General features: G+C 37.9%; 1 protein-coding gene across 6 annotated transcripts in view; it reads left to right on the top strand.

Annotated features, from left to right (window-relative positions):
- Positions 1–640: 640 nt before the first annotated feature.
- The window catches only part of NIPBL (NIPBL cohesin loading factor), a 158,618-nt gene continuing 131,471 nt past the window's right edge, over positions 641–27,787 (top strand). For 3 of the 6 annotated variants that reach the window (XM_030968242.1, XM_030968244.1, XM_030968243.1), the window contains exon 1: positions 10,997–11,788. The gene's annotated coding sequence lies outside the window, so the exon portion shown is untranslated. Of the gene's footprint in view, positions 758–807; positions 847–1,366; positions 1,382–2,299; positions 2,452–10,253; positions 10,361–10,996; positions 11,789–27,787 lie in introns of those variants that run through there. The other 3 variants (XM_030968238.1, XM_030968240.1, XM_030968241.1) reach the window with 3 other exon arrangements.

Here is a 27,787-nt window from a genome sequence, read left to right as displayed (position 1 = left end):
ACCCCGCGGGCCTGTGCCCGGGTGGACTCTCTGCCATTGTGCGAATAAAGTTGCAGGACTCCTCTGTCTCCTTTAGGACGCTGGCCTTTCATAGCCTGATTTTCCGTACATGCCTGAGCCCACCAGAGGAAAGCTCGAGCTGAGAGTGGGGACAATGCTCCGGGGACGATGCTTCTTCTGCAAGGATGGGGAGAATGCTCACCTGGGGGACAGGTAGGCGCCGTCCATACAGGGTCTACAAAATTCTCCACTGGGAATCACAGAAACAAACAAACCAGCAAACAAACAAACAAAAAAGACAACACCCGCCCCCTCCCCCAGTTCACCAATTACTATTTAAACATTGCCACACGTTTGCACAACACTGCGAAGAGGACATGTTGGAAGACTTTATCAGATGGCATTTTGCGGGTAGGTGGCCGCTGCCCCCGCTTCACACCGCCTGTACGAAATGTGTTCACTACCCCGACCTGCCCGCGGTGCTCCAGCGCAGCAGGTCAGGCTAGTGGGATCCCGAGGCAGGATCCCACTCCACCTCCGCCAGGCAGATTCTTTGGGATCGGCAGGAAAGGGGTTAAACGAGGAGCCTCGGCGCCTGGAACCCGGCGGACTCTTCCATTACCTCGAGAGGGGGGACCCACTTACGAATTGCTAATTATTCGCTACCAGATAATGTTAAGACTCGAAAAGGAAAGCTATAAGCAGTCGTTATAAAGCATGAGAAGCAAGTCTGTGAGTTAAAACAAGATAACCTGAGGTAAAATCCTGAGGGCACCTCCGTCTTTTCTCCTGCGTGGGCAAGTTGCGCTCAGCCCGGTCTGAGGGAGGAGGCGAGGCGGCACCCCGGTAGCGTGTTTGGGGCTCGCAGGGCGCTTTAGGAGTTTTAGATACACTAATTTCTCCTTTCAGCGTGGCTAGAGTTTTCCTCTTCCCTAGCTGTTTGTAACAGGCCTTGTTTGCCTAAGCGGTACTGGGAGGAGAGGAGGAAGGGCGGGCAGGAGAGCGGTGACGGCAGGAGGGTTCTGAGGTGACAAAGGCGCGGGAAGCGGCCGGAGCAGCCCGGGTGCTGCTCGGTCAGGGGGTCAGTGGCTTTCTTTAGCTCAAATAATTATAGAATCGGTCGCGCCGATCCCAGTGGAAGAGATGTGACAAACAGGTTTGGGAGTCCTGAGCACAAACGCGAGTAACTCGGCCGGATTTCACAGGCTGTGCTGGAGAGATCCGCCCCAGGCGGTTCGGTAACAGGCGGAAGGCGTCCTCAGACATCTGCTCACATCAGTGTTTTGGAGTGTCTTAGAGACATTGTCTGTGTCTTTAGGATCGACTTAATATGTCAGTATAGCAAGAAAAAGAAAAGCTCCTTTTTTTTTTACTCTTAATGGTAAGAATTAAGAAAGTGAGGAACTGGGTTCTTAGGTCCGCACCTTGACAGAAGGAAACAGGGTGCTTCAAGTCTTATAAAAGAGCTGGTTAAAAGCAGCCATTAGTGATAGAGAGCTTTCCATCATACTAAAAATATTTCTGTGGAATCGTAAGCATGGGCAGTGCTTCCCAGGCAACTATAAAATGTCAAGCCCACTTCCTTTGAGAAACTCTGAAACTTAAAAGTAGATCAAAACCACATAGTATTAACCAATTTAGAGCTTACAGTGAGGAAATAGAAGGGGCATTGTCTTCGAGAAGCAAATTTAATTTTTGTAACATTTTCTTCTGTATTATTTATAAGATTTCTTGTCTGCCTAATTATTCAGTACCAGCTGAGCAGTATTGTTTCAGTAATACTGTGGTAACATAGTATAGATGGAGAATCCACATATTTCAGAGAAATGTATGAGAGATTGAACTACATTATAACCTGGGTCCCTCTGTAGGGTGCAACAGTGAAACGGCCCCGGGAAGTGTGCTTTAATCATTATTCCTGCACTGGCTTTTTTTGTGGCTAAATAAGGATCTCAGTACACTAGACTAGCAATCCACAGTCTTTCCTGAGCTCTACATTGCCAAAAATAGTGTTTAATTTAAAAAGTTGCAGTATGTTTTTTGCAATCAAAGGGAAGTGTATATGCTGAAGAAAACCTATTGGATTAACAGTACTGTAAATTTTTGCTTGGCACATAGGGAGTTCTAAGAGGTTTTCTGTAAAATTTCTGCAGGTGGAACCCTCCTGCCTCCCAAAATTCCTAGGGGCAATATTTAAATGCTATTCTACAGCTACCTAAACATGTAGTTGTATTCCTATAGCCAGGTTATTACAGCTCTTTAACTTCCCAGAAATTACATGTGAAATTTTCTATTTCAGGCATTTTGACAGCAGTAAATAGCATTTTGAATGAAATTTTTGGGAACTGGACAGATTATATCTATTACATGTGAAGAACACCAGCCATAAAGAAGTCTCATATAGACATCTCTGAACTGCTTTTAGAAGAGGGTAAAGCTGGTAGAGGCCTGGTAAGAAAATCTTCATTTAAATATACACAATTTTATTGTTGGGAGGGAAGATTATTCAAGGAGTGAGAAGGAGGAAGAAGGTGTAACTGCTAAAGTTAATCAGTTTGGTAGATCTTGAATGTTCAGCTGTTACACGGCTTTATACTAACTTCATAACACCATGAAGGTCACAGGAATGATGTGTAACACAATGTCCATCGTAAATGAAACAAAGCCTCACAGCCAGGCCATCAGACATGTATGTGACACTCCTTCCCCCGTAGGCGATGTTATATTTTTGAGTTAATCATCAACAGTAAAGAAATACCAAGGATTTTTCTCACTTTTCAAGTTCTAGATGGTATTTATGAGAAGGTATAAAAAATAAGGGGATGATAAGGATATCATGACTAACTGTAAAATAAAACATACTTCCCAATAAAATTCAGATGGACTAGAAAAAAATGCATTTACCTTTGTAAATCTAGTTTTTAAAACCAAAACAAAACATCCCTAAACATCCATCTATCACTAATTTTTAGATGATCAATTTTTCATGAAATTTAATTCTTAAGGAAAGCTCAGATATGGATAATATCTCTACTTGGCATGCCCCTAGGCTGGACATTTAACTTCAGTACTTCTGGAGTTATTGAGGCAACATCCAAGTTTAGCAATATGCAAAGATATTCGCAGACAATCATAAATACAGCAGAACATTTACATTTTAAATTTTAAAAAAAGATGCAGTCACTAGTATAAATGAAATTTAGTGTGAAAAAAATTTAGAAAAGGAAAGATCATAATTTTAGGTCTGCACATATATAACAATTTTTGTGACAGTTTTTCATGTAAGTACTCTTTGTACTATTCTATAATTCAATAATATGCTATTCTATAATTCAAACAGAAATTTATAGCATGGCTTTCACAAATAATGTCTTTGCCAGCAAATTATTTTTTATTTGACTGAACTTTTTATCCAAACATTATTCAATCACAAATTTATTTTCTACACTATTAAAATGGCATTCCCACCAAAGTCAGTTTTTCGTTCACTTTCTAATCATTGTGCATTCTTGTTTGGGCATTTGGCTATTCTGTAAGCATGATTTTTAAGAAAAAGAAATAAACCCAGTAAGATAATTTGTTAAAGAGATAGACAGAGACATATAGACTCTATCAATATAGATATAGATATAGATATAGATATAGATATAGATATAGATATAGATATAGATATAGATATAGATATAGATATAGATATAGATATAGATGACATCTGCTTTTTAAGCCAGTGATTCTTTAAGTGAAGCAGATAGAGGTTCACATCATGGATTATTTTGCCAATGAAGAAAACTCAAAATAGGAAAATAAAGTAAGGACTTTTATATGCTGCCTCTAACCTTTGGGAGCAAGTAAGAAGGAAACAATCCAAAACGATAGGGAAAACACAGCCTAATGGCAGAGAAAAGATAAACATTGCCCAAGGAAATGCAGGAGGAAAAAAGCACTTTAACCAGAGGAGAGTAATCACTAGTGTACCCTGGAATAAACAAAAGACTTTCTTAAGTCTGGAAAAGAGGGGAAACAGTAATGGAAGGTAAGAAAGTCATGAGTAAGTTTAGGAAAAAGTCTAGTGAATGAAAGTATATAAAGTATTTTGTGGTGCGTATGCACATATTTTCCTGACAGGGAAATGAATATTTTGAAAGCTGCCAGGTTATTGTAATTTATGGATCTATTTAGAAAGCAACTGTCATTAAAATTGGAAGTGTATTCTTACTTAATTTGACTTGGTTAGTGTAGTGTCTCTGGTCAGAAAAAAGAGATGGCATCAGATGCTTTGATGCACTCTATTTATAAAGATTGTGTGTACATTCTTTTCCTCTGAAACCATGTGAATGTTTGACTCAAAGTCGTAGCTCCTTCTTGGTTGATAGTCATCTTGAATCTCTCTTGCTCTGCTTTTCTTACAGCGATTGCTCAGGCCTGTGTATGGGTATCTGTGTCTTCTCTGCATCTGTTTCTATGGCGTTTTACATCTCTTTTTCTCACACAGGCCTATCCTCAAATATCCAACAAAACATGTGCCAACCACATGTGTCTTTGGTTCTGGTGGTGACACGCACCCATATTCTTGTGGAAACTGGTTCTTTTTTTTCAGAAAGTTAAACTACTTCTTACAGTGATTTTGAAGAGCACTGCCTATGACAATTAGCTGTAATGCATTTTATCTAACAGCAATTTTATGCATAACAGACCACATTAATTAATTGAACCCAGCATGGAAAACAATACTAGCAGTAGCACAGGTATAGAGATCACAGCCTCCTCAGGAGAATCACTGTATCATTTTTCATATGAGTACTTGCACTGGAATGCAGTCAACAGTAAAAAAAGTTGGCAAACCTACAAAATGTAGAATAATAATTCAAAACTACAAATTAACAATGCTGTGTACACTAGTGGTCTTTCATTGTCATCACACTTTTTAAATTATTTCCACTTAAATTATAAGCTTTAAGGAAACTGCTTTTGCTTAGTGTGTTGTTTCTCCAAACTATACCTTTGAGACAAAAATTTTCTATGGTGAATTCATCTTTTAATACATGAATTATGTTTAAGAAACCTGAGGGAGTTGAATATATATTTTAAAATTGTGGGAGGATAAATACAGAAATGTAAACATCAAAACCGGGAATTGAAATACATCATGATCCAGAAAAGGACATTTTTCATAAATAGATCATTTGGATGTGATTTTTAAGCTGCATCATCTAGCCAGAGACATATATTTGCATTTAATTTGAGCTTCTCCAGGTCAACAGCTCAATTTTCTGGACCACTTACTGTCCCTGTCGAAAGTTAAACCAAAAATTTTAAAAAGGCTTTGTGCTTCAGAATGCACAGTATTGCAAGTTTGTGAGAAATTAAATAAGTGATGAATTTATACTTCTTTCTGGTTCACTAATGGAGCATCTACACATCTTCTAAAGTCCTGACAAAGTAGATGCAGTGCTATTCATCCCTGTGGCCATGCTGAGAAGCAAATTTCCAGCACATGTCCAGCTACATTAAAAAAAAGAAGAAAATAAAAGTTATAAATGGAATACTCAGAATTCAGAAAATAACAGATGATGTTTTATTTATCCTTACTCCTTTTCTATTCTTATCTTAAAATCAATAAATTACACTTCAGAAATAATTTTCATTACAAATTGATGTTGACAGCCATAACCCAAAGGAGTGCAAAAGTTACTTGTGCTTATTTCATTTTATTGCACTATATGTTTTCTCCTCCCAGTCTCACTGTAACATCCTTTTGTAAAGGCTACAGGATGTCCAAACATCCTGTAGAGGGACATCTGCTGCAGGTTAGAAGTCTGGTTTAGACACTGTGTAGGACTTTTTAAAATGTCTTCATATGAACAAATATTTCAACTGATAGCCAAATTTCAATGAACTTTCTTTTATCAGGTTTCTGAATAATTATAAGATCATTAATTGCTTGAATAAAGAAATAATTAGAAATGTGAATGTGATTAATCCCTAGATGGGGAACTACCATTTCTTCTTACCTTCCTTTTGTCAAGTCACTTTGAGAAGATTGCTTTAGGTGTGTCTCTAAAATGCAACATAAATGGAACATGCATGGACATTGGAAATAATCTGTCTAAAAATTGCATGTTAAAGTGTTCAAACAGACCTTGGCACAGGCTCAAAGCATGCCAGCTTGCACTTTCCCAGACAATTCCTGTGCACAATTTAGACATTAGCGTTAGTCATAACCCATTCTCAATGGGCAAAACATGCATGTGACTATCCTGGGTAAAACATGGAACATTTGGTAGCTGCAAGCTCCAATGCCAGAGAACAGTCCCAGGCATGTTTAACCTAATATTTATATGCAGCCATTTCATGCTTTGGCTGAGGATAATTGACATTTCTAAAGAATCAGAAAGTTCTCTCTTCCAAGGAAGCAGTTTTTAAAGGCCTGAGCCCAAGACAGTTTTTTTCTATACAGTGTATAGATAAGCATATCTCTGTTTTAAATCTTCTTTTTCTGGCAAGTTCATTAAAAATTGAATGGCAAGGCATGTTATGATATTCTCAATTTTTTTTTTAATGCATAGAAGTATGACTTTCTGAATACAGAGCTGACTACAACAGCCCTTAAGGCCAATTTTTAACTTCTGTCCTTTGGCAGAAGATGAATGTCCACATTTCTTTGCTGGCCTGTGAAGTTCTGTATTGATTTAGCTTTACTTCTTAAAAAGTGGAGAAATGAAAAAAAAGCCTGAATATTTTTATATTTCTGTCTTAAAATTTTCCATAGTGGGCCTCAACAACAGTCTTGTAGCTAACTGAACAGTATTTCTTATGTGGCTAACCTGACAGTAAGTTGTCCTCCCACTGCCTAGACAAACCAAGACAATTGAGAGGATAGAGTTCTATAATGCTCAAATTAAGAACAAAAAAACCACCCCCCCAAAAAAAACCCAAAATAAAACAAAAAACAAGCCCATAAAGCAACCAACCAACAATAACAACGAGCAAACAAAACAAACAAAACCCCCCAAAACCAAAATAAAAGTAAACACCACAAAAATTATGGGAAATCATGGCAGGTATCAGGAATGATACCTGCTTCCTTTCTGAAGTTCAGCAATGGTGAGAAAGGAGCCTAAAGAACATCATTGGCAGTGTGTAACTGATCATTTATCTTCCCTAAAAGTCAGCTTCTGTTAGGTCTGGGTTTATGGCCCTGATATAACAATTCTGGGACAGTCTACTTGTCCAGCAGTCTATCATTGGCCTTTTTTCAATTATATAATATGTCTTATGTATATTTTATAGTCTAAATTACATGTTTTAATTGTCTTTATTTTAACTTTATTCAGAATCCCTAGTACTTTGCATAATCAAGAGTTTACTTTAACATTCAAATGAAAGTACCAGAGTTTTGTCTTCTCATTTTTTCTCCATAGAAACATTATTGTACATTTTAATATATATGCCTGCCGTAGAATTCATACTGTGTACAAACAGAAGCTCATTCTTAACATGGTAGAGATAATGCAAGTTTGTCACTTAAAATTAAAAAGTACCATTTAATTTAATATTAAATTCTTGTTAGTCAATTAAGCTAAATAATTAGAAGAAGGAAAAAATACTACCTCCATCTGGCTTACCAGGAAAAATAAATAAAAATCAGTAGTCTCCATGAAGTTGTAAACTTAAAGCAAGTAACCATACAAATATTTGACTCCTCAGGCTTCTTTGGCTTTTTATTTAACCCGTACCACTGTGAGTTTCATATTTAGATTGCTTACTTTCCACAGTGAATATCCCCCAGTCAATTTACAGTTACATGGTGTTATTATTTGTTCCTGTGAACTAAAGGCAATGCAAAGAACATAACTTTGTATTACTTGTCATACAGTGTACATTATTAAATTCTTCGTAATCACTGTGTGGTCCAGACTTAACACCAGATTCTAAATAGAGTACTTAAATTTAGGATGATAGCTAATGATTGTTACTGTATAGAGATAACAAAGCAGCACTTTTTATAGGAAAGTTCTGTCCAATTGAGAAAGTATATAAAATAAACAGTCATAATTAAAAAATATATTTTACTGACTTGTCCTAATTATTTTAAAAATCTATCTAGAAGTACATATACTGTTATATGGGTAGTATGCATACCTGTAAATTACTAGGAGGTAAACAGAATGCACAGTGCTTGTGCATCACATAACAACTTAAAATGACAGGTACTTGAATGTTATACTGGCCCTTAAAGAGACAAAAATGGTAAAACCAATGCATTTTTCATTTATTCTACAGAAAAAAATCAAATTACAACAACCATATCTAAGAAAACATTGGCGCCAGGTGTATTTTTACTCCAGTATTACATGGTGTCCATAATTTATGAAGCTGAATAACAACATGTAGCATTCAGGGAAGTTAACATCAGAGTGAGGAGAGCAAAAGAGGTCCCTTCTCTACTTTCAGCAATACTATCTTTGCATTTATAAAGCTTATCTCAGTACACAACAGCAGCAGTTGTAAACAGCAGCAAGAGACATACCTACAGCTTTCCATATATTTTGTGAAAATTAGTTGAATGCTCTCTCCATGAAGATCTTTAATTCCTGCCTTTTGAGTTAAGATTTACTTTGAAGAACAAAAAACGAGTCTCAGAGTAACAGACTGGATAAATAGCTTAAATTTATGGTAACTCAGTCATTTGTTTTGGGCAAAAGATGCATTTGCCCTGGACATCAAAGGGAGCAGGATTAGGTTCTAAAGCTTTTGCCCTGAAACTTGCAGTTCATTTTCTAGACCACATAGGTGTGGATTTGTCAGGGGAATTCAGAGAGCTCTGCCCTTCTCCAGACTGCAGCCAGCTTTGTTCATGCAGTGTATGCTCCTAGTGTGCTACAGTCATGGTTGCATGGCTGCATAGCTCCTCCCAAAAAGATTACGGCTATCCCCACCCCATGACTAAGGCCTGGAACAGAAATAAGGTTTAAAAGCTTTTGCAGTAGTTATCAGGTAATCTGAAATACTTGATTTATCACTTCTCTGGTCATTTCAGGCATAATGACATGACATGAACCCTATGCACACTAAAGTGCTTTTAGGAATATAGTGAACATCCATTCTGCAATAGATTGTTGTGAGTGAGCTTTTGAAGCAGAATACAAGGGACCCCTTGTCTGAATGCAGTCAAAGAATTTGATCTTTCATTTTAAAAAGTGGAATAAAAATATTTTATTTCCCTTAAGGAAAATAAAATCCTGATTTGCCCATGTGTGTTACACACCACTTTCTCTCTTAATGGTTTGAATTAGTTGTTCTCTTGTGCAGGTAATACAGCATAGTACTCAAGTAAATCGCCATTTCTACAGGTTCTTTTAGTTGAGTGGTATTTTAAAAGCATTAAATGGTCTAGTGATATTCTCATTGAAGCCATAATCAAATAGGTGTTGTGCCTGACCATAGAACCATAAAAAAACATATTTGGCATTTGAAAATTAAAAATTCAATGTTCTGTATTTTATTTACATATTAATTCACCAATTAAGAAAAAAATAATTATTTAAATAGATTACTAAAATTACAGAAAGACTCCATCAACATGAATTGGCAACAATCACTTAGAAGTATATTGAAATAGTATTCCTGAGCTTTGTAATTTTAGAATTACATTTTCCTGGAAATTCATAGGTGTATAAGTGCACGTATATATGCTACGTGAACTCCAGATAGGTAGTTCCTTAAGTTATATTTTATTTCCAAGAGAACATAAATAGTTTTCCCCTTGAGTTACAGAGTTGCAATGTATTAAATTAAGTGCAAAGACTTAAGGACACATTTCATTTGCAACACCAATTATTTACCTTTATTTCAAATTGATAACTTCTAGTTATAAATGCATAAATTATTATAGGATTGGGACCTTTTATATTGACTTGGAACAAAGATCTGTAATACATTTTTTTCAGAACCCAGTTTACTCTGTCTCTGTTAATACATGCCATTAGAATAACAGTATTTCCACTACTGAATTACCGTGTTTTCCAGCGCCGTCTTCCATTTAAACAAAAAAAAAAAAATACACTTATAAACCAAACTTTGGTTCATCCAAAATTATGAATTTTGTAGTAGTTTAAGCATAAGAGAAGCATTTGAAGCACAATTCAAAAAATCCTAAGCATTGGAGAGATCAGGTGCACTGGTGTAAGATTTTATCCCTTTGTGCAAATAACATTTATCCAGCGCTGAAAGGGTGTGTTTATATGTCACAGGGTATTTACAGCTGTGTCCAGCTGATTCCTGGAGTCGACAGACAAGGAGTGCTTCCTCTAGAAATGAAAGGATTTTTGTCCAAGTACTGAGCAGCAAACGACATTAAGTGAGTACTAAAAGACATAGTTATTTCATGGGATATAAATGCTTCTTCATTATTATCCTGTGTTATGATTAGTCAGTTTTACCTGTAGAGAGGAACACCAGAAAGTCTTTCAGACTAGGACATGCTCTTTCTCCAAACACTCCTTCACAACACACAATTAAAATATTTCCAGTAAATCTAGTGGCGGTGGAGCCTCAGCCTCCAGCGAAGGACATTTCACCTGAACATCAGTATTTTCCCCGGTGCTCGTCCAAAGCCCGTTTTTGAAAGCCACTCCCTTTTCGTATGTCCATCTGGCAATCCCTCGCCCCGGCAATGCTTTGAGCAGCGGGTGTTTCGGTTCCTGCGGAGCGGCCTCTCACATCCACAGAGAAAGGGCATGAGCAGCGACAGTAACTCCAGCGAGTGTCCCACCTGCAGGGGCTGCCGCCTTTGAGGGTTCAGTTTAAGGGCCCTTTCCAGGTCTGCCTCCTGCGAGGCAGCCTTTTGCAGTCCTCCTCCTCGTCCTCTCCACCATGCTTAGGCGGGACAGAAAAATAAACATCAAAACGAGTATTCTTTTTCCAAGAGAATCCCTTCTTCACAAATCCTCAGCGCAGGCTTAAGCATAAACTTCGGTCTCGTTCCGCGCACCAAAAGTCAGGGAGAAGGGGGAAAATAAAAAGAGAGGAAAAAAAGAGAAGGTCGTGCAGCAGGGAGGGGACCTCCGCAGGGGAGGCTCTGCCGAGAGAGGCGAGGCAAGGGAGCCCCTCCAGCTGCAGCGGCGGAAGCGGCGCTGGTGGAGCGAGGGAGCGATCGGGCGAGGAGGAGGCAGCGGAGGGAAGGGGGAGGTTGCTGGTGTTTGGCGCCGGTGGAGGGAGTCATTCCTGCCGCTGCACTTCCGGTCGGCATTTTGTTCTGAGAGAGAGCGAGAGAGACACACACAGGATCCTTCCCCCTCCTTCTCCTCCTCCTCGCCCTTCTCTCCCTCTGCCCCCCCGCTCGGTACCGACTCACCGTGCCCAGGCCGCCCCTCCCCGCCCTCCTGCGTTCGCACTCTCGGAGGGAGCGGCGGCGGCGGCGGCCCCTTGGCAGCGCTGCCCCTCGGCCACCCTCCGCTCTCCCCGGCTCGGAGCGCGGCTCGGAACCGGTTCGGCGCGGCGCGGCCCGACCCGTGTTGATGTTGTGAAGCAGGCTCGGGGGGAAGGGATTTGCCTCGGCCGCACACCCCCCGGCTCTACATGTTCGCTGCACTGAGGAGGAGACGGAAGAGGAGCCAGCCCCCCTCCCGGCCCGGATTATTGTTGTTATATTATCTCCCCTCCTCCTCCTGCTCCGCGGCGGCGGCGGCGGCCCAGCGGCGGCGGCGGCTCCTCTGAGGAGGGAGGGGGGCGGATTTCTCTCCCCCTCTCTCTGATTCTCGTTGGATTCAGACGCCGATTTGCTCAGGTAATCCCCCCTCCTTGTCTCCCCTTCCCCTCCCTGCCCTCTCCAGCAGCGGGCCGGGCCTCTCAGCCCAGCGGCCCAGCACTGCCGGGAGCAGAGGGGATTAGCTGTTATCCGGGGTAGAGGGGAATAAGTGGCAACCGGAGGTGTTTATTTCGCAGCCCCTCTTCCTGCTCGGTCGGGTTTGGCGGAGGAGGTTGGTTCGTGCCGGGCTGCCGGGAGGCCCAGGCCCGGCGGAGGGCGCAGGCCCGCCGGCCAGCGCCTTTACTCCAGCTCGGGGATTAGAAAGGCGAAGCGGCTGCTCAGTGACAGGCCTCAACCCGAAAAGAGCAGGAGGAGGAGGAGGAGGAAACAATACAATTAGTCGCAAATGTGCACTGATCCTTTCCCATATTTACAACTTCACCTAGGGCAAGGAAGGAGGGTCCCAGAGCAGACAGCTCTCTGAAGTGGGGCAGGAGTAAGTGGAGGCATAGGGGAGGAGAGACAATGTAAATACTCAAGAACAAAAATGCCACTTGTCTTTGCTATTACCTTATTCTTCTAACCAAGTGTGTTCTGAACATTCAAAAGTTTAAATGCTTTTGGTTTTATAATTTGCAGATGTTTCATTTCTAAATAACATTATTGATTAGTATGTTAATGACTTAGTATATTAATAGCATAAAATAGTGCTTGAAGGATGATTGACACAACACAAACACCTACAGACCCAAGAAATACAGATAGCATAGCATATTGTATCAGGTACTCCACACAATTTTGGTGTCTCTGTCCTGTATATACGCTACAGGAATATATGTTAAAGGAAGAAATACCATTTTCTGCTTCTAGCAAACAGAAAACAGGCAAGGGATCGTGTGTAAAGTGCTGTGTTTGTGATGTTTAAGGGACCAAGGTGAAGATGAGATCTTAACCAAAGTACTTGAGAGTCACATGTAAATTTATTTAAGTGAAGTGTGAGGAATGCTTAAAAAGTGTCATCTTTTCTTGTCAGGCTATATCACTTTGAGATCCTGAGGTTGTTATTGGTTATTTGTGTCCATGATGTTTGAATATGTAATTAGGTGTAATTTTTACAGGTCAACTGTGTTTTGAAACTGTTTATTAGTCTCAGGTCTTTATAAATAAGTAGTAGCTGATTTACAATAAAGTAAATCTTGCACTTATAAATGGTGGAGTTTTAAGTGTTGCTAAAAACTCAGGCATATTTAAACAAACACCCTGTGAACTAATAAAAATGCTTCTACAGAAATTACATAGCTGCAGGAAATTTTAAGATACAAAGTTTTCATCCTTGTAGAGAGGAATTTTGTTAGTGGCGAACGATTTTTGAGATTACATAATTTGTTACATTTTCAGCAGGATTTTTAGTTGTTCAGATAGATTTGCTGTTATAATACATGGTTACTATATCTAATAGAGTAACTTTCTGATGCATTGTGTTCAGAGTCTTGTAAATGAAACTCTGCTATCGTGCCTCCTGCGTGCCCTGATACATGTTTAAAAGGGTGAAGTTAATATAGCTGTCACGTAAAAGGCGTGTTTTTAATGCTGTAAATCCGTGTAGTAGTCAGTAGCGTGTCCGTGATTTGTATTGGTCAGGGAGCAGTTTGAATTTTAAAAAGCCAGAAGATCCTGCTGAGCCCCAATCCCGGCCTCCCTTCCTCCCACTAATCTCCCATTCCTGTCTTTGTGCTGCCTGGTCCTGTTAGACACTGTTTGCAACAGGGCCTCAGGCCTACGTGCGTGGAGAGGAACCATTTACAGTTCGAAAAAGCAGCTTTTTATTTTTAAACTTTGTGAAATGCAGAGGGAGCCACTAGTCTCTAACTGGCCCCACCTCGGTGTGTAACAGCGGAATTGCTGTTTGCTTTTGCCCCGTAGTGTGCGTGGAGACCGAGTGTAACTCTGTTTCACAGGAAAGAAAGGGCTTTGCAGAAGTAGTTATAGTTCTTGGGTAGTTTTCATCATCAGGAAGCGACATTACAGCCCTAGCACTTCTTGCGTCTGTGTTTCAGGCAGCTGCTGTTCTAAGAAGAATGTGTTTGTTAAGCTAACGCTAGGGAACTTTTCTGACTGATTTTTCATTTAAGGAGGGCTGCTTTAAATATTCTCGATATGAGCAGGAAATGAGCTACTGTAGTTACAGAGTTCCTGTCAAGTTTATCTTGCCAGGGTTGTGTGGTTGTGTTTACAGCACCCTTTTTTTTTTTTTTAACTTTTTTTTTTTTAACCGGAACAGATGCACTTTTCTGGAATGAAGAATACTTGTATTTATAAAGGGAAATATAAGATGTCTATTTTTATTTGTAATTAGTTTTTTGGGTTTGTTCTTATGAGCTGTATGTGGTTAATCTTGAATTAGTTGCTTGATCAGTTTATATAGTTTTACAGAAATATTTAAAGTTGAGATATTTGTAAGAGGACTTATTTTTCTTTTGAGTCGCGTGTTTTAGCATATTTGAGAGTGTGTGTGTGCATGCATGAAGCAGGCCTGTGGCACTTTTATACTACTTTTTCCCTGATGTTAAGAGCTTCTACTAAGTGTTTATCACAACAGCTAGGTGCTTAAGGACAATGTATTTACTTTATTGATGTTATGGAAATACAAAATTAATTATTCTCGAGATGTTAGTTGTAACTATTATTTTATCAAAAATAGAGACATGCTTCTTTCTACATTTTATTTTGTACTTTTTCCTGCTTTTTGCATTTTGAATTTACTTCCTCTGCACAGGATGTTTTTTTCCTCTCAACTTCTTGAACATTTTACCTAAGGTTATTCCAAAAAAATCCCTTCCTGAAATCCTTTTCTGTTGATTAAAGCTTATATAAAGGTTTTATACTTTTTTAAAAATCAAAACATAGAAACAAGCATGTCAGTAAAATAATTTTTTTTAAAATTTGGAATGTTTAAGTTTTGACTTAGAAGCAGCAGACAGATCAGAGAAGCCAAATTATATACCTAAGCCCTTTTGAAAATCGTTGTTCTACATAAGAGCACAAGTACCCCATGAAACCTTATGCTTGAGACTCCATGTACATAAATGTTCATACAACTCTTCTTGCAGAATCAAGGCCATAGATAGTAATTTCCTTAGGAGAGAAAGTTTTTGTTTGTTTGCATTGTTATGTTAGTTTGTTTGTTAGTGATTATTAAGGTAATACAGCTTTAATCCTAAATGTTTCGTGTATATTGTCCTCTACAATATAAATAAACTATATTTTGGAGGATACTAGGTGAAAAATGTGGATTGATTTAAGAGAATCAGAATTAGCTAGAGGTCCTATTCCTATTTTTATATGTTCTGTGGCAACAGGACTTTCATGTCTATTATATTACAAAATGTTAAACTGATTATACCACATTTATATTAATATTTCATAAAAATTGCACAAGACATAGGAAGTTTCTGGATAATTGTTGTAACTAGAGAGAAAAATATGTACTTTTATCCTGAATATTTAGACCTAGGAAAGAAATCAAGTCTTCAAATTCACAACTTTGTAATTTCTAGAAAGTGTGTTAGAGGAGTGTGTAATATTCATGAATGTGTGTAATTTGGATAACAACCAAGGGCATACTTAATTAGAAAAACATGAGTAGTTGTAGCTTTAGAATTCATTGACTGGTAGGTGTGAGGTGGGTCATCAGGTATTAGGGTGGCTATTTAGTATCACAAAACACCAAGAATATTTAACATTTGAAAGAATGGCCATTTCAGTATCATACCACTTATTTTAGATCTTGTTTTTCATTTGCCTTTATTAGAAGTAATTCAGGTTAGGTTAGCTTCTGATTTTGAAACATCAGCAGTAATGAACTCTCAGTTGTAGAGAGATATCTGCAAGGAAATTGGTTATACCTGTGTATTGTTGCTAATAACTCTGTACAATGATGATCCCTTTTAATAATAAAAAAGTATTCTTGAAATTAAGAAAACAAGTGTTTAACAATTGCAAACTTCGGTAATATAACTAATCTACATTTTTATTTTTATTTTCTTTGTATTACACACATACTTTTTAGTAGCTGATCCTGACCCCCAAAAGGTGCGGAAGAAGTGCTTTACATTGACATGTATGACACCCCATGAGTAAGGAAATTGAGTTTGAGGAGATTGTGCAGGACCTGTGATTTGTGTTTCGCTTCCTGTCCCTACTGTTAGCTATGGAAAATCTTCCCAGCAAAAGGAAGGGAAGAAAGGATTTTGGCCTATCTGTATGTGGAAACTAAAAGGGATTCCAGTCAGTTTGAATATGGTTGTTAATACTGTATTTTAAGGTGATTACTTGGGCTACACAAATAACTTCAAAAGAATCTAAATATCCAAGACCAGTTTTCATGTTGAAGTCATAAAAAATTCTAGAAAAAGTTAATTTTATGGCCTTTAGAATTTGTATCAGTTTTAAGTGTAAGTAATCAGAGATCTCAGTTTCTTTTTATATGAGTAGATAATTAAATTTTTCATTTTATTGCTGTGGTTTGATTTGAAGCACTGTGGTTTTTGTAGCAGCATGTATGTGTAGACATGCAATGCATTTTAGAGGAACAGTGTCAGAAAACCCTAGGCTGCAAAATAAGGGAGTCCTATAAGGAAACAGCAAAGCGAGGAGCTGGGCCTTTAACTGCATCATAGTATTCAACCTTTCCCTTGCCAGTTCAGTGCCTCATCCAGTGCATGTGAAATGCCAGCTGACCACTCTTATAACCTAGTTTATAACTTATCATTCAGTGTGTAGCCTGTTGCCTTATTACCTGCTGTGTACATCCCAGTCCTTCAGGAAGGCTGAAGTGTTTTCATATTTTAATTTGTAGAGTTATCTCAAAACAAGGTGCTTTGCAGACTTCAGAGAGCTTTGTTTTTGCACATCTGTAAAAGATTTCTTCAATTTTATAGATGAAAGACTGAAATGGAATCAAAATAGTGAATTTTAAAAGCTTATAAATCTTATCTATTGTGACATGCTTCACTCTTCAGATTTTTAAAGTTACTTTACAGCACTTAGGAAGTTCATAACATTGTTTTTGTTGGCCGTATTTGTGGTCATGTGTGTTCTGCGCTTCAACTTGTTAGGCTCATTGTTTCTCCTCCTGAAACCCTAAGTATAGAATAGTTTCTCACTGGAGGCCTTAAATATCTATTAAATTTCAACTTTTTTGATCATGCCAACAGTTGGAAAAAACCAGACTGCCTGTCCTGAGAACCTAAATAGAATCACCCTCTATCTCTTAAAGTTTATTGGGGAGAAGAGAGAACAGAGTAAATCACTAACTGAAATTGCAGAGTAATAAACTGTTGTGGCTACAATATTGAACACAGAAATACAAAACGTTACTGTTACTCTCTAGGATTGCTAGTTGCGGTTGGAAGGTATCCTAAGCATGGAGTTGGGATTCTTGGGGATAAAGCTCTGGCCCTTGGCCTGATAATTGTTGCACTTGATGAGAGTGCTTGAGAGTCCATGTCTAAACCCAGTGGTCCGACCACTGCGATGTCAGTCAGTTGTCAGGCTCCTCTAAGACTGCTAGTGAAGCAAGGCTGTTCTGAGGTATAGTAAATGCGTTCCTAGCCAGAAGATTGCTTCGGGGATATAAGGAAGTCCAGGCCCAAATGTGTAATTGTATCAGGCACAAAAGTTCTTGAACTTTTTTCTTCCCCTTTGGCTTTTTGTCTCATGCTCAAAGCGTGGCTCAGGGACTGTGAGTACATTACGGAACAGGCAGAATAAGTAGCCCTTTAGTCTTATTAGCTTATTTCCTTTCTGTCTTGGGCAGATTTTCTGTGTGAGTACATTTGTGGAGGCTTCTTGTTAGTTTGTTTTGTTTTTCTGCTTTTGGTTTTGATTGTTTTTAAGAAGAGTTGTTTTTCATAAAAGTCAGTTTTCAGCAAAAGATGTCTTGAATGTGAAATTTCTCAGTAAACTGGTTTTATTAACTGTGTTTTATTCAAATTCCTTAGTAGGAAAGCGTTGTATTCCACATAAGGCACCTCCTTTTGCTTTGAAAGTTTGTGTTTCATGACATATATGTCATGTGCCATATATGGGGCAGTGATCCTCTGAATAACAAGAAACGGTATATGATCATCTAATCAATGAGTATCACAATGCACAAGGAGCTAAAGTATAGGTACAAGCAACCATAACACTAACATTTCTTAATACTTTTATGCTTGTTTTTGTAGTACTAACCCTTTTTCTCCCTTTTTTTTCCCTCAAACTCACTGAATAACAAACATATGTCTGTGCTAATATGATCTCTATCTCTCATGTTTGAACTTGAGTCTTTCCTCTATGTTGACCTCAGAAAGGATGAGGTTGCAAATACTCCATCTCTGAAATTTTGTTTTCAAGTCTTACGACTTAATATGACTATCTGCATTTCTTTCATGTTATTTTTTATTCAGATGTGTTGCTTTCTCTTTTTCTTCAGATATGTTTTCTGGCTATTGAGAATAGGAGGAAGAATTTGGAGGGCTCTCACCAGATGCTATTTTTTTAAGCAGCTGACTTAAAAAAATTGCTGTAGAAAAAATAATCTGGAACCTGTGGGGTTCTTTTGATTCTTTTTTAGGTTCTCAGGACACTTTTTGTAGTGTTAAAGAATTCTTTACACACTTTTTGTAGTGTAAAAGCTGAACAAGTTTTGATGAGATTCTAATGAGACTGTGGGGAGAACTTATGGGGAGTTCTTTGAGAAGATTTCAAAGCTTTGATTTTTTTAAACTTTGTTATTTTTTTTCTGAAGGAAAAATTTTAAATCTGCTTGGTGATGTGTTTGTTAAGTTTCTATGTAAAACTAAGGTGATGTAATTGCTTTTTACTGTGTGAATGCTATATTTCCTTTTTTTTTTCTTTCTTTTGAATTAATGGAAAATGGATTTTTTTCTAATAACATGCTCAGTAGTGGTTGTCTCTTCCTGGCAGTTTCTTTTAAAAACTCATGTTGAGGCATAACCTGTAACATAGCACAATTTCATTTATCCTTTTAAAATTTGGCAGTCAAGGATTTGAAGCATTGCTTAACAGAGTTACTAACTGACTTTAAGAGTGCATGTTACTCCTTGCATGTAGGTAGGACTGGTTCTCGTCTGTTTCCTGATTACTGATGTACTGTTTAAAGGCAATGATTTTGCTTCTGACTTTGCTAAACTTTAGTAATTTGGGCCAAAATCTTCTATGTTGAATGAATGCCCTTTATTGACTTATTATCTGAGTAATGTTCAAAGTGAACTTAGTTTACTGGCTTCTGAGGGTTGTGATGGAAGAAAAAGTACTTTTAAATTATTCCTGACCTCTTTTTCAAGCTGTTCTTTGGGAAAAGGAGTTTAGAATTTCAGTGTGAAATAACTTTTTACATTAAGGATGTACATTTAGTTGATCTTTGAAAAGCTTTCGGAAAATTGGGGAAATTACTAGTGTCTAAAAATTTAACTGATTTCCCTGATTGTAGGTGCTGTTGTTGAAAAACTTTGTGTGCACAACAGAGCTTTCCTAAAAAGTTCTAAGAAGTGAGATAGATGTACAAACTCTTAGTTTTATGGTTTTATGGTTTCTATGCTCTGCTTATCCACAATGCAGATTAAGTGTGTAAAAGAAAATAAGAGGAATTGCAGATGGATGGAAGGATGAGCATATGGAGAAGGAGAGCAGTGGACTGGAACTGGACTTGGATGGGGAGGGAATGGAGTTTGAAGGGTAGGAATTGGGAGAAGGTAGGAGCTTTGAAGTTCTTAAGGAGCAGAGCCTTAAGATGATCAGCACATCTCCTATGAAGACAATCTGAGAGAATTGGGAATGTCTGAAGAAAAGAAGGCTCTGGAGAGAGACTTCATAGCACTTCTCAGTACCTAAGTGGGGCATTTCACAAAAGGTAGAGAGGGATCTTTTACAAGGGCTTGAAGTGCTGGGGCAGAAGGGAATAGCTTTCAGATGACAGAGGGAAAGTTTAGATTAGGTCTTAGGAAGGCATTTCTTACTTTGAGAGTGGTGTTGCCCAGAGAAATTGTAGCTGCCCCATCTCTAGAAGCGTTCAAGGCCAGGTTGGATGGGGTTAGTGGAAGGTGTATTTGCCCATGGCAGGGAGGATGACCTTTAAGGTTCCTTCCAAGCCAGATTCATTCTATTCTTCTGTGAAATAATGACTGAACTGTAGTGGCTGGACAAAGGAGCTGGTGGGGCAGATACAAGTGGCCTTAAGAAAGATAAAGGAAGAGCTGTGATGAAACAGCCTTATCAAGAAGCAAAGGCAAAAAGATACTGTGGATATGCTTGTACAGTCAAGGAAAGCAGTTCAGGGATGGGAATGGATGGGGAAGTGTGTTCTGAGAGAGGCCAGAGAAAGTAAGGAGAAGAAATTGCCTGAGAAGCCAGAAGAGCAAAACAAGGATTGGCTGGGCAAAGAAGCATTATTTCACACAGAGGAATTCATTGTTTGAGTTGTCTTTTTTTTTTTTTTTCCTAAACTGAGAAAATTACTTAGGAAAAAAATGCTCAGAAATTTAGACTACTTCTTTTAAGAGCTAATGATAGGAGATTCTGTAGTTCAGATTACCTCTGTAAGTATGTGTGCCACCTTTCTGAATGCATTGTGGCATTCTTAAATCTGTAATCCCTTTTTTACTGACAACAGGATGTCTGTTTCAGTGATTGTGTAAAATAAGTTGAATTGTGTTTTTTAATTTTTTTTTAAATACCACAGGTTTTTCCCTCCAAGTATTTGCCTTAGATAATGTTGCTTCTGCCTTGGAGAAAGGGATAAACTCTAGAGATTGCTTCCAGTCCTGTCTTTTATGATTAAACATTTTGATTCTCTTTGGTGTTCAGTGTGTAGCCTTTTGCCTGAATTGTTTTGTGTCATGAAGCCCGGCTCCAGAGATAGAAGTCTTAATTCCCTCATAGGCTTTTCTGTGGTCTGTACTGGAATATTGTAATTCCACAATTAAGCTCAACAAATGCTTATTTTTAAAATGTTTTTGAGAGTAGTATGTAATCACATAAGTTGAATACTGTGATGAAAAAGTTGATCTTCATTATCTTTGGAAGTCTAACTGGAACAAGTGCAGAACCTTAATTTTAAATTAGCTGGCTTTTTTTTTTTGTATCATGATTTATATGGTAGTAGTAGAACAGATTTTGTTAATTTTGGTTACAAATATGACTAATCAGTGCTTGTTCAAATTAGGCTTTGGAGCCTGCAGGATAAAAGGAACACAGAAATATTTGCCATTGGTAATAAAAATAGAATGAGATTCCCAAGAGTGGCATTTTTCTGTTTCCTGCTATCTGATCTGAAGCCTCTTTCCCTTCGTATTTGCTTTGTTTTTATTTGGACTTGAAGGGTCATGTGTACAACAGACCTTACAGCCTTACAAATAGACTCTGTTTCATTTCCAGAGCAGATCCCTCCTGTAAGCTGGAGGAAGACTGGGCCTAGGGATGGCAGAGAAGTGTTACACAATTACATAATCCAAGGACCGTGTCAGAATTCTTGGAGGCAAGAGACATTTATTAACTTTTGATTGACTTTGCAAAGACTTTCAACCTGGGGGTGGGAGATTTCCTGTAAAAGCCTAGCAACTTGAGTCAATACTCAGAAAAAGTAATGTTTTAGTATTTGTTGATATCAGCTTTTCAGTGCTCAATGTTCTCCTTTAGAGGATGTTTTTAAAGTCATGCTTCTAGCATTTTTAATAGTAGGAGTTTTAACATACAACTATGCATTTAGTGAGATGCATTTTTAAGCACTGTCTTGTAAAATAGCTGTCAGAGTGCAAGTGAAATTTACAATCTTGATTTCTACATCATAAAAAGGAATTGGAGTGAGATCAAAAAGGGACAGGACTTTGTTGTGATACTGCTATTGAAAAGGTCACCCCTTGAATGTCAGTCAAAAGTTTGAGAAGTGACAGATGCAAAATGGAACTTAGCTCCTCTGGTGCTAAGAAAGGGATCCATATTGGTTAGTTGATAGAAAACACTGGAGAGATTTTTGCATCCTGGAGTTCAGTTTGAATCACTTTATTTTAAAATCATATTCTCTCCTTCAGGTTTTTGCCCTGTTCTAATTCATTTTCTTTGCACTGTGGTGTAGTACTCCTTCAGCAGCAAGAGAAGGGAATGGTCACCTCCCCATAAAATATAAAGCCAGTCTCTCGGGGTCGGCTGCTTGTTCTCTGCCCCCGAGGTGAGTTGGGTGGTCCAGGGAGAGACCCCAGGCTCTGAAGAATGAGACTGGACTCTCTGGTGTTCGGTCTTCGGATTGTTTATTAAATCTTATCTACAAAATTTTCTCCCTGCCAGACAGAGGTCTGACCAGCAAGGCAGCCACAACACTCTCCGCCCGCTCCCAAGGCTGCGTCGTCTTTTATACTACAAATCATGTGTATCATATTTACCTTTACTTTCCAATACCTATCACCCATGTTAGACAGTGCACCTCTATTCTAAACCAATCCCCAAGTGCCAACATCACAGCAGAAGACAGAGAACAAGAAGAAGAAAGAAGGACGAGACACGCCCTGTTCCCTCCATCTTGTCCCCATTACCCTTATCCCAAAATTTTTAAAACTTATATTTTCACCCTGTGTACACCTTGTAAAAACACCCTTTAAACCTGTGTGACCTTCCAGCCCTCATACCAAACTGGCAGTTCATTTGCAGGATCAAAGTCCAGCCACGAAGTGTTCCGGGCATCATGCCAAGATCTCCGAGCCCCCCAATGGGGTTTCGGCTCTCAACGTGGTCTCGGGAGACTCCTCACATCCGAAGTGATGTGCAGAGTTCCCACACCAGTCAAAGGCACTAAGAGATAGTGACAAATGCATGTTTGAATGTCCTGCTACTGAGGAGGATTTCAGAATCTGTCAGATACCTCAAGCAGGTGTTCAGTGTCTGTCCTCCTGAGGTTTTAAATGAAGTGTTGGAGGCAGTGGCTAGTACACAGTGCCAAGTAATCCATTTTCTATATTAGGTATGTTCAAAGCATGTTTATGACTGGACTTTCTTACTCTGAAGGTCTTGCCCAGACTTACGGGTAAAACAGGTATTGAGCTGCTTGGTACTGACATACACTGAAGCAAGGTTGTAGGTGAGCTTTTCTGGTGATAAGTTAGGTGACTAATGGCTTAGAGAGTTGTAGGAACACACTGTGCACTCCAGAGTCACTATTATAAAAGGTTATTTAGAGTTATGACTCTGCATATTTACTCACTGGAGTAATTCCCTCTGGCATTCTATCTAGCATGATGTAAAATTTAGTCATGTTATTTGCAAAAATAGGTAATTTATTTTTTACCATGGAAAATATAATTAAAATATTTGAGGAATTGAAATAAAAATGGAATGGTGTAAAGACTGTTTTGTCTGTAATTCACTTAATATCATTACATGAACAAGCCATCATACTACTGGAGAGTAAACATTCTCAGTTTTCACATATGAACAAGCCGTCATACTACTGGAAAGTAAATAAACATTCTCAGTTTTCACATCATACTATAATTTTAGTCTGCAACCTGGAGAAAGAATAATGAGAACCATTTATTTAATTTTGTGGTGTATTAAATGCTTGCCTTGAACTAGTAGACTTTAGAATAGGAATTCCATCTTTTTTTTTTTTTTTGTAAATGTTTGTGTTTATTCCTGACAAATCTTTTTCCTAGACTCAAAGTAGACATATGATGTCATGGAATTAAGCAAATTCCTAATCATGTCTTGATAAACAATTAGTCAGTGAAGTCTCATAAAAAGCTCTGTAGGTGGACTTCTGAGAATTTAGCACAAGTCCTGAAAATCTGAAGTTGTTACAAGCTCATTTACAGTGAATGTTCAATTGTGTATCTGTAGCATGTGGCAATTGCACCATAGCTTGGGTTAATTTAAACCTGCTTCATTGCTGGCTAAGGAAGGTTGGATTAATGTGCATTTTTCATGGGCATTATGTACAATTATTGAAAGTCAGCTGATGCATAGTTAACTAGACAGTGTAATCTACTTGGACTAATCAGCTTGCCCAAGTGTGGCTGTCACTCTGTGTAGCCCTACGTAAAATTTGGGTGAGAACAGTATTTGCCTGAAACAAAACTATTTAAGGTCTACTACCTGCCCCTACTTACTGATACAGGTGTAAATTGGAGCAAGTGTTTTAGGAAGGACAAATAAAATGGATGAAATCCTCATTGTAAAATACACAAATTTTGTAATTCTGATAGAGGATATCATAAAGCTTGTTGTAGATATAGAAGATAATTATTTTAAACAAGAACAGAAATATTGGTTTTATGATGGTGCTTAAATACTTATGCTATTTTCTAATAAATCAAACAAAAGTTAGAAAATTTACATACTTTAGTTTTAAGGGTGACCCTATAGAAACAGCATCAGTTACCAAAGACATTAAACTTGCTGTGCAGAACTTACAAGTTTTATTTGCAAAATGACAGTTACCTTGATAGGAAGAATTTAGTTTAGTTTCATGTGCATGATTATGATTTATAAACATTCTGTAAATCAACTTACATGCAAGTTCATTCATAATGCTTGAACATTATACTTTTGTGAATGGATTACTTTCAGTAATCCATGGTTTACACAGATGTGATTACTAGAAATTGATATCAACATATTTGCTTCCATAAGTAAGAAGTAACAAGAACCTTAATGTTAGGGTATTCACATATAAGAGATATTTATTTTATGAATTCAATTATTATAGTAGTAAATAGTGGGTGTACATAAGACAAAGTAGCTCCTTTTTGCTTTAGATAAGATATGATAATTTTTAGGCTAGATTTACCTATTAAGGGTAAGGATAGCTTTGTGATCCTGTTGTAGTAATTTAGTATTGTTCTGTGGTTAATTTGTTTTTTTCATAATCATTGTTAATTGTTTCGTGAATCTTTGTAAGTTGAAGATGTTTGTATTTTGGGGGAGTGAAGGGGGAGTGGGTTGTGGTCTGGAGTGCTAATTGATGAAATGTAGTGGTGGGCTTCCAGTTATGATTGCTTTGCAGTAACTCTCTGAACATAGTTTAATAAATTCAGCACTCATTTAGCTTACTAACACACTTATCAGTGGTGTGTTAATTAGCATCAGATAACTTGAAAGATTTTTTTTTTAATAGAAACGCCTGTGTAAAATACTTACGTATTTGTGAGGGTAATAACTCAGACACTTGTCCACTGAAAAAGCAAAGAGTTGTCTTTGAGAATTCACCTTAAAATCTTTTAGAAATAACAAGTACCTACTTGACAGTTAGTGTCTTAGAAAATGTAAAAGAGGATGTTTGTTATGAGTAAACAGTAGGAATAATTAGCAGTGGGGCGAGCTCAAGTTCCTTGTAGTATGAACCTGGAAGACACAAATGTTAGTGAATGTTGGATTATGTGAAATAGGAGTTCAGTACTATACAGAATACTACTGTCAGGATAAATCTATGTCTTAGACACTAGTATTTCGTGTGTGCCAAAACATGCAGACAATCTCGAACATTTGGCCTGGGAAGGCCACTTGTGATTCTGCAGGCTCTAATTTATGGTCTTCTGTGGCAACTCTTAAAGAGAAAAAAGGGTTGTGAATTAAGATGTGTCCCACAATCATATCCTGTGAGTTTAATGTAAAGAGTTTATTTTTTTTCTGGATATAAACAACCTGTTTGCACAGGAACAGATCTTTACCTTGCTGCTAAGGTGTCCTACTCTCCTATGTTTAATCACAGAGATTGGTAAATTAGCAATTATTCTGTTGGAAAACAGGACAAAAACTCAGTATTTTTGTGGCCTGGACAAGTGGCTACCAGTGGTTAGTGTGCCTGCCTGTATAGGTGCTTTGGCATCCAAAATAAGGATGAAAGACTATTAGCTACTCCTTATTCCTACTTTAGTCTGTGTATATGTCAGTCTTGATGCAAATCTAAGGTATTTGAAGCCTGATCTGTTTGAGATGCTTTTGGTTTCTCTTCAGATGACATGTGAGTGAAATTAGAAGGGTGCCATCCTTAATTTTTCATGCTTTTGAGTTTTTAGAATATCCCCAAAAAGATATGTAGTTTCTATGTCCCCTTTGTGCTAAAATAACTTTGAGTTTGGAAGAAAAAGCAATTGGATTCTGGCAAAGCTGCAGAGAATTGAGAAAAAACTCCAAATGAGCTTGTGGCTTGAGAAATAATGTTAATGTTTCACAGCAAAAAGATTGAGGTGTCATTCTAAAAGGTGCATGTTATCAGCTTCATCTCAGGAAGGACTGCAAAGATCAGCTTTAGTCTTCCCTCAAAGATATTGCCCTAAAAATATATATTACTAGCAGTGCTGTTGTTTACATCTTACTCTGTATGTATTTATTAGCATTCATCAGTGATTTATGATTGGCAAACAGCTATAATTGTACTTATAAGACAGTGAGCTGAAAATCTTTGTACACTTATTTTAAGATAGTCTAAAATGTTTAGTTTTAAAGTAAATAGAAGATACAATGATAATAATGAATTTTATGAGGGGTTCATAGTTTTTTTCAAGATAGGTAAAATTTAGCTCAATTGATTAGAGCATGCTGATAGTAGCACCAAGGATGGGGATTTGATCCCCATGTGGACCATTGATTTATGAGTTGAATTATGATCCTTATGGGTCTTCCAACTGAGAATATTCTGTGATGCTTTCTGTGTGCTAAATACCTCTATTTTAAAATCCACTCCCTTCCTAGAAAAAGGGAACATGTAACTGCAAATTATTCTAGTTCAACAGGTTATGAAAATAAAGCACTCAGCATCCAATTGTGTGACTTCTATTAAAAAATTAAACATGACTCACTAATCTAGTTTTCACTTTATTCATTAATTTGATTATCTGCATGGTCAGTTATGATTATCCTTCTATTTGTAGTGTATGGGCCGTGGTGCACCTTTACCTTAGCAACAGCTGGGACAATAGTGGTGTCTCAGTTCTAGTCAAAAATTTTGTATAAAAGCCTCAGTGAAATTGAGAGCTGTAATTAGGCTTCTCTTGCACAGTAGTGAGGTTCAAACCTTTAAAAAGAAGTGATTGTCATTTAGAATGAAGTACCTGGAGAATAATCATATTTTATGTTCTTCTACATAAAAGATGAACATCTTTTATGAAGAAGAACATCTGCGTGTTGTCAGGAATGTAAAGATTCAGTGTGGATTTTTGTGGTGTGGCCCTGTGAGGTCTAATGGAACCTTCATGAAGGAGTTCTTGGGCCTTCCCCATATGCCCACAACACAGTCAGGTGTGCAGCACAGAACTTGGAGCTGTGTCCCTGGCCTAAGACATACTTCTTTTATGTTAGCTTATCAGTTTAGAATTTAGAGATTTAGATATAGGATGCAGGTGGATTTTTATTTAATCAATTAAATGGTACCTGCAGGTCACAGAAATAAAGTTCACAAATGGGAAAATGCAGATTTTTCGGTTTTGGTCCTTAGTTGATGACCAACTTTCTCATATTGGAAGGTGTGACTTATTTATATAAATATGGAAAAAATAGTTGCTGTATATGAATGAGTAAAGAAGCATTTGCAGTGCATTTATCCTCTCTCAAGTTTTACCAGTCCTTTCTTTGAACAAGTATTGCTAAGAGCACTATTTTCTTTCACATATTAATGGGTTTTTGGCATGTTTTTATTTGCCAGCTTCATTGACTCCTTGCTTCTATAAGTGAGAGCTTGTATGTGTGACATAATTAGAATATACTTTCTGGAAAGGCCATGTAAATACTTTAGTAAGTGAAGTTGAAAACAGACTTAGCTAAACATAAACCAAGCTGCTCTTACACTGAGATGTACATTTCTGGATTTCTCTGATGTCTCTGATTAGTTTAAATGTCTACTTTTCAGAAAAGTCTAGTCATTTTTCATTAGTAAGGGCTTGCCAATCTCTGTCTTTTCCCTCACTCCCCCATAATTTTGCAACTGGCTATTTAATCACTAACTCTTATAAGCCAGTGAAGAAGCCACATCATGAAAGGGAGTCCAGTGAA

This window comes from Camarhynchus parvulus, chromosome Z, assembly GCF_901933205.1.
Source record: "Camarhynchus parvulus chromosome Z, STF_HiC, whole genome shotgun sequence".
Taxonomy (NCBI): domain Eukaryota; kingdom Metazoa; phylum Chordata; class Aves; order Passeriformes; family Thraupidae; genus Camarhynchus; species Camarhynchus parvulus.
This window is presented reverse-complemented; position numbering and strand designations above follow the sequence as displayed.